The sequence below is a fragment of the Amblyomma americanum genome, chromosome 1 (assembly GCF_052857255.1).
Source record: "Amblyomma americanum isolate KBUSLIRL-KWMA chromosome 1, ASM5285725v1, whole genome shotgun sequence".
Classification (NCBI taxonomy): Eukaryota; Metazoa; Arthropoda; class Arachnida; order Ixodida; family Ixodidae; genus Amblyomma; species Amblyomma americanum.
The window spans coordinates 300,958,914-300,967,090 of NC_135497.1; the positions used below are offsets into that span (position 1 = coordinate 300,958,914).

General features: G+C 46.2%; 1 protein-coding gene across 1 annotated transcript in view; it reads left to right on the forward strand.

Moving 5' to 3' along the window:
- Positions 1-8,177, forward strand: part of LOC144115296 (uncharacterized) — a 396,380-nt gene that overhangs the window by 133,888 nt on the left and 254,315 nt on the right. The window lies entirely within an intron of this gene.

An 8,177-nucleotide genomic window follows, 5' to 3' on the forward strand; every position in this document is an offset into this window, starting at 1 on the left:
GTTTCCTTGATGAGAATAGAAAAACGTGCGCAGCTGGTCTTGTGCCACTGTAGACCTGTGCTCAGGAATTGTCATTTTCGTCAATCTGTTTTGTGTATCTGTCTTTTTATTTGAGATTGGTTGCCACTGTACTTAAGTAGTGAAAATCACCTCAATAAACCGGATGTAAGTTCAGCGCCGTGTCTGTGCACTTGTCACGTCCTTTGTCCCCTGCGCTGCTGAAAAAACCATGTCACACCAACTTGCCCAAGCTTCTACAGTATCAGCGTCAGCGGTAGATCGTGGCTGCTCGACGAGAAAAATAAAAATTTCCGTCGTATTGAATTTGTGCGCTAGAGCGTTAAATGCGTTTCTTGTATTTCTATCTTCCCCCACATTCAGTGAACATTTCGATGCGTACTTGCTTCGTCATGGCTAGCAAGGTGCAAAACAGGCGCGCTGTTTGCAAATGTGACAGGTCGCCCACCTTTCGATGTAAGCGCTTTTAAAGGAAAAAGGGTCGATGCAAGAAGCAGAGCCGGGGGACGCGGAGGCAAGTTGTGAGTGGCTCACTGCTACTGTATGCTTCTAACAATGAGTTAGCTGTATCGAGAAGCAGGAGATGGCTGAAAAGAATGCACCACACAAGTAAGTTGTTTTTATCAAAGGCAGTGCCCGTATTGCAGTTTCCCGTTGCTGCCTTGTGTCTGTATGGATGTCGTCATACTCATGTCGGACATTTATAAGAATTGACGTTCCACTCCAACCTGCGTATAAGCACAAAAACTGATGCATGTGCTTGTATTAAAGGAATGCAGCTGCAGGTGTCCTTTGCCTGCTGACAGCGTGAAGGTTGAGGAGCCTCAGTTGTTTATTCGTTCTCAGCGAAGACAAAACAGCATGCCTAAAGAATTATTAAGCGAATAGTTAAAGCAAGTATTGTATTCTTTAGTGAAACAGGAAAGCAGTCCATAGAAAAAGCAGCTAGATGAAAATTTGGAAGCACCCGCCATATGATTTAGTGGCTTTGGCGTTCGGCTGCTGATCTCAGGGTCGCAGGTTTGAGCCCGATCCTGCTGCAGTGGCAGTATTTCGACGGTGGCAAAACATAAAAACAATGGTGTGCTGTGCGACGTCAATGCACGTTGAAGAACCCCATACGGTCTAAATTAATCCGGAGCCGTCCACTGTGGTGTTCTTCATAGCCCATGTGTTGCTTCAGGATGTTAAACCTGGGATACCACTTCCAAAGTTTGGAAGCCTGATAATTTGGTGATGTAAAGTCTTAATTTGCAGTGCAAGAGATGTTAGCGCTGGTTTACTATTGTGATGCATCCCAGAGCCGATGTGCTACATACTTATGTTTTGTGAAACTCGTATGTGTTAATGAATATGAGGGCCGCTGGCAGAGTTTGCTCTGAATTTTTCATCATTATTCATGGCGTGGTGTGCACAATTGCTCCACTTTTCTGCTGAAACCGTTGGTGTCTTGTTTATGAGCAAAGCTTCAACCAAAGGAAGCCATAAATCTTTATGCTCATTTTTGGTATCATTATTAACTTGTACCCAGAGAAACTCCATAGGTTAAAGCTAAGGTGGGAGCCAGAGCTTGATGTTGCCAGCCCTCGCCACAGCGACACCTACATGGTATTTGACAACACACAGTTTGGGCAGCTTCATGATTTATGGGAGCCACATTGTTGGCATCATAGCGTTCCATTAGTGTTCTCTCTGTCAGCTACTGCTGAACTGCTTCTTTGTGTAAAACTGTTGTCGGCATTGCTTCGTCCAGATGTGAATGGCACAACTGCTTGTGTTTCGCTACGATGTTTCTCTTGTCTGCCTCTGGAGCACATGAGTGCAAACATCTCAAAATGGTTGCCACCCGTATCTTCATAGCAGTCTTCACCCTTTCCGTTTTTCTGCAGGAAACATACAGGGAGCCGTTGATGGGCCTTTCTCACTGCTGATGTGCATCACAATGATGCGGTGGCCCTTCCCTGGCAGCCTGCTCCAGGCCATGGTTGTCCTGATCTTGGCACAAGCAGCACACGCTCGCTGTTCTGTCCTTACACCAACACTGCGCTTGCTGCCGTTGCACATATCTCATCCAGGTAAATAATTTTGGAACCTACCATCTTGTTCCTTAGGTAGCTTTGCTGCCTTGCGAAAGTGTCTTCTCTTTCAGTGGGCAGCTAGTGTAATTTTATTGCATGTTTTCTTCTGTCAAACGATGCGTTAGACATTAGAATACATGAATTACCGTGTGGTATTTTCCTACAAGCGCTAAATAATTTGATTGAATTTCTTCTCTCGTGCTGTTTCGGTTTCATTGACTGAATGACGACTGTGACGTCAAGTTGACGGTTTGTTCGCGTGATCTACTAGAAAAACTGTAATATAATCGCTGATATGTATATTCAATTGACTACGACATTTAATCCAGCATCTTCCAAAACATGGAATGACAAGCCGGTCAGTGATTATATTAAAGTTTGTCAAGGGATGATTTATTACACACGCTCACAGAGTCCCGCGTGCCGGAGTCCCCCAATAGTCATCCGCAGTTCGCGCACCTAATGCAACGCGCACCGAGCTCACACTTGAGTCCACTTCGACCACACCACTCGGATCACTCCCGCGCTGCCCGCGCACACCTCACGCACATTCCCGCCATAGCCAACCACGCATCCCCTCTCCCTCCAGTGTTGTCAGCCGTCCCTGTGTGTCCCCTGATGGCGCCACCCGCACTGGCCCTTACAAGTTTTTCCAATTGATCACGTGGCGAAAACATCAACTTGACGTCACAGTCGTCCTTCGGTCGACGAAACCGAAACAGCGTGAAGAAGAAATTCAATTATAAACTATTTAAGCGGTCGTACACAAATACCACAGGGTGCTTCATGTATACGAATGTCTACGATATCGTTTGAAAGAAGAAAACACGCAAGAAAAAATTTGGTGTCTATAGTCCTTAAAGGGGTGCAGACACAAAATTTTAAACGCAATGAACGGCATGAGAGTGAGAGAGAGAAAGACTTTATTGTGCAGAGGAATTCGGGCCTCCCAGGACCCCTGGGTCCCCGCACGACCACACCGCACTCAAACGTTCAGGCTAAAAGGTCCATGACGCTGGCCGCACAGGTGGCGACGATCTTCTGTCGTGCCTGATCTGTGGAGCGTAGTGAGGTCTCCCAGTCCTCCCATGTTTGGAGTGGCTCCGGCCTGCTGGGTGGAGGGGAAGCCGGACAGATCCCGAAGATATCAGTCAGGTTTGCCTTTTGAGCATTGCACACAGGGCAGGAAGGTGGTATGGGTCGGTAGTGGGAGAGGAGAGAGGGGTTAGTTACCGTACGATTACTTTCATGGGCGTAAGAAGTTGCCATCTTGCAAGTGTCTGGCACATTCTTTGAGGGGAACATAAGTTATTGCTGTTTTTAATGCTGTCCGATGAGCCTCTCACCATTTCCACCTACATTGGGCTGCCTCCGTGGCTCAGTGGTTATGGCGCTTCACTGCTGACCTGAAAGACGCGAGTTCGATCCCGGTCGCGGTGGTCGAATTTCGATGGAGGTGAAATTCTAGAGGCCCGTGTACCATTCGACGTCAGTGCACATTAAAGAACCCCAGGTGGTGGAAATTTTGCGGAGCCCTTCACTACAACGTCCCTCATAGCCTGAGTCGCATTCGGACGTTTAACCCCCATAAACGAAACTATTTCCACCCACATCGAGTGATGTCATGGTGCACTTGCCTTAATTATTGTGACGTCGCTGAACTCAGGTGTTGTTCACTTCAGCGTTGGCGCTGACTGAGACCAAAGGCTTTGTGTACAAAATGGCTTTTAATTAATTATTCACACTGTGCACTGGTGTTTTGCTCTTATTTTCATGATTGCTAGGCCCGTAGGCCTCTTTGAAGGCAAATAAACTGACACCGAAAAACTTTGTGTCTGGACCCCTTTAAAGCATATGCCATGCAGTTACCATCTAACATAGTGCTGGGAAATGTTGTGCATCCATGACCTCAATGCCAGCTTTGGGAAGTTGTCATACAGGGTGCTACGCCGCTAATCTCCACTTCCTGGCCATTCTGTGCTGGGTGTCGACCACTTCCACCTGCTTACTCTTGCCTCTCCTTCTTTCCATTAAACGCTGTCCATGCACTAACACCAAGCATTTTGCTGAGAAATGCACATGTTTTATTCACAGTATGTCCCAAGTCTCTATCTTGCCAGAACTGTAGCAATTAAAGATTGTTTCTCATTGCATTACGAGAAAAAAAACTCCACTTGTTTGCTTCTTAGTCAAGTCCCTTAGGTGTACAGCAGACATGTTCAACAAGGAAGATTGTCACCATGCTGGTATCTATGATGAAAGATCAAACGCATTTTACATAGCACCTACTTTGACACAGACGCATGAAAACTATAGCCCATGCTCATTGCATTGGCTGCGCCGCCTGTTGGCCAGGCCGCGAAGCGTGAGCGGGTCGTGTCTGCTGCTCTCCCTGTCCGTTTCAGCGCGCTGTTGTGATAAGCTTGTGTTTTGATATTACATAGTGTGGAGTATTGATTAGTCGCGAATATATTTAAATGTAAGTCTTCAGTGACGTAAAGGGTGGTACTTCTGCGTAGCTGGCTGCTCGAAAACTTTTAAAATTTTCCAGGAACATGTCCTTGTGTCCCCTCCGTGCCTTCGCTCGTCAGCGGTTTTTTCAGCAGCGCAGGGGACAAAGGACGTGACAAGTGCACAGACACGGCGCTGAACTTACAACAGGTTTATTGAGGTGATTTTCACTACTTAAATACAGTGGCAACCAATCTCAAATGAAAAGACAGATACACAAAACAGATTGACGAAAATGACAATTCCTGAGCACAGGTCTACAGTGGCACAAGACCAGCTGCGCACGTTTTTCTATTCTCATCAAGGAAACGTAGTACTTTATCAGGCAGAGCTATTGAGGCAACGCTTACGCATTCATCTTTGAATTTATGGATTTCATGAGCTTCAATGATTTCACGAGTGATTTTGCCTCTACAGAGAATGGCTCTTCCTGAGAGCACACAGCTGCACATCTTCAGCTCATGGTGCACTTGAATGGCGGCGGTGGACCTCAGACGGCAGACAGGACTACGGAATTCTTATGGCAGTGCGCGCTGCCGCAGCTTCGAGCCATCACTAAGAAGATGCACAGTCCGGTCCACACCTATGGTGAAGTGTCCTTGCCGGAACAAGTACAAGGCGTCCTTAGACGAGGACCAAAGTTCGCCGTGGAACCCAGGCAATCGGCATCGGAACTTCTTGCGATGGTGAGACAAGTTTCCAGCCTAGCAGTGGCTCCTGAAGTGGACCGATGTGTTTCAGATGGAGTGTACATTTTGGCAAAGTGTAGACCTACCGGGTGTAGAATTCCAATCAAATTCACCGTTTCGTTTTTAAAGAACAACTCGCTGACCCTATTACAGGCTGGTAAAGAGGGAGGTTTTGCTGTGATGCCAAAAGCGCTCTACTTATCGAAAGCAGAAAATGCTATCAGTTCGACTTTCCGGCAGAGAAGCGATGTCACTCTAAGTAAAGTGAAAGCCCGATCACGGAAAATGTGTGCACAAATGAATTTGGAATCCCTAGCCAAGTGTATAGAGAAAAGCAAGGGGTCCTGCTTAAAGATATTCTTCACAGCCAAAACTCACAAGCTGGACTGCCCACTTCGAGCAATAGTCTCCGAGGATGGCACATGGCAAAAGTCTGTCGCGTTATTTTTTGCAAGACAAGCTGAACCTCTTAACCATTGACGACCCCTTTCAGGTGAAGAGTTCTAACCAAGTAATCGCTTTCTTGCAACAAAACCCAGCGAAAGGCTTTTCGGCCTGCTCTATCGATATAAAAGATTTATATTATTCCCTTCCGCAAAAGAAACTGCTGGCAAGCGTTGAAGAATGCATTGATTCCTTTGGTGTGGTAGCTTTCCAGAGTTCTGCAGGCATCAGCAATAGCAACTTCTTGGAACTCCTTACTTTTTGCTTTAACTCGACATTTTCCACCTGGAATGAATCTGTTTACCTCCAGAGCAATGGCGTCTGCATTGTTTCATGCATAGCTCCGATACTGGGCGACATTTATCTCGCGCACCATGACAAGCTCCTTGATAGTCAACTCGACGAAAGCGTGGCTCGTGTTTTTAGATTTGTAGATGATTTTTTAGTTTTGATGACATGTGCAGTTACTGACGCAGGGGCCTCGGTCTCGAAAGTTTTATCAATTTTTCACACCTGTCTTGACCCTCTTGTTTTGACGCATGAAACGCCTTCTGAAGGAAAGTTACGTTTTTTAGATTTTGCCATGTTCCTCAAGAATAGCCATGTGTGCTGGCGTTACGAGCCACGATGCCAGAAGCCCCTCACGCCTTTCGCTTCTGCACATTCTAAGCTTGTAAAGCGCGGCATCGCAAAGTTGTGTTTAAGAAATGCCCTAGAAAAATCATGCCATCATGCGATGCAAGACAGCTATCAAAATCAGGTGGTACGCTTACAAGCAGCAGGATACCCTTCCGACCTTCTGATTGCAATATCAGAGAGCCTGCTAAGAGAAATCATTAATTCAGGCCGCAGAGATTCCACTGAAAGGCCCAAGGAAGAAAAAAGAAAGTATGTGGTTATTCCTTATCTACACCGCATTTCACATAATCTGAAAAGGGTGGGAGCGCGTGCCGATGTAAACGTTGTTTTTTCCGCGCCCGATAAGCTCTCCAAACTCTGCCATATTGTAAACAGCAGCAATGAAAGGACGGTTGGCTGCGATAAGAAACACCGAAAAGGTTTTGTACCATGTAGTAGCAATGTTGTGTACAGGTTTCTGCTTACGTGTGACAAGCACTACACGGGGCAAACTGGTCGTTGCCTCAACGACCGGCTGCGGGAACACAACAACAACGTGAGCGGCACCGCTTCCCGTCACCTTGGCATTCATTGCAGAGACTGCACAGAGGAAAGAAAAAAGAACAAAAAACCACCGTGTTATCCTGTTTTCACTCAGTGTCGAGTGCTGTCAGATAATAGAACAAAAATCACTCGTGAAATCATTGAAGCTCATGAAATCCATAAATTCAAAGATGAATGCGTAAGCGTTGCCTCATTAGCTCTGTCTGATAAAGAACTACGTTTCCTTGATGAGAATAGAAAAACGTGCGCAGCTGGTCTTGTGCCACTGTAGACCTGTGCTCAGGAATTGTCATTTTCGTCAATCTGTTTTGTGTATCTGTCTTTTCATTTGAGATTGGTTGCCACTGTACTTAAGTAGTGAAAATCACCTCAATAAACCGGATGTAAGTTCAGCGCCGTGTCTGTGCACTTGTCACGTCCTTTGTCCCCCGCGCTGCTGAAAAAACCATGTCACACCAACTTGCCCAAGCTTCTACAGTATCAGCGTCAGCGGTAGATCGTGGCTGCTCGACGAGAAAAATAAAAATTTGCGTCGTATTGAATTTGTGCGCTAGAGCGTTAAATGCGTTTCTTGTATTTCTATCTTCCCCCACATTCAGTGAACATTTCGATGCGTACTTGCTTCGTCATGGCTAGCAAGGTGCAAAACAGGCGCGCTGTTTGCAAATGTGACAGGTCGCCCACCTTTCGATGTAAGCGCTTTTAAAGGAAAAAGGGTCGATGCAAGAAGCAGAGCCGGGGGACGCGGAGGCAAGTTGTGAGTGGCTCACTGCTACTGTATGTTTCTAACAATGAGTTAGCTGTATCGAGAAGCAGGACATGGCTGAAAAGAATGCACCACACAAGTAAGTTGTTTTTATCAAAGGCAGTGCCCGTATTGCAGTTTCCCGTTGCTGCCTTGTGTCTGTATGGATGTCGTCATACTCATGTCGGACATATATAAGAATTGACGTTCCACTCCAACCTGCGTATAAGCACAAAAACTGATGCATGTGCTTGTATTAAAGGAATGCAACTGCAGGTGTCCTTTGCCTGCTGACAGCGTGAAGGTTGAGGAGCCTCAGTTGTTTATTCGTTCTCAGCGAAGACAAAACAGCATGCCTAAAGAATTATTAAGCGAATAGTTAAAGCAAGTATTGTATTCTTTAGTGAGACATTAAAGCAGTCCATAGAAAAAGCAGCTAGCTGAAAATTCGGAAGCACCCGCCATATGATTTAGTGGCTTTGGCGTTCGGCTGCTGATCTCAGGGTCGCG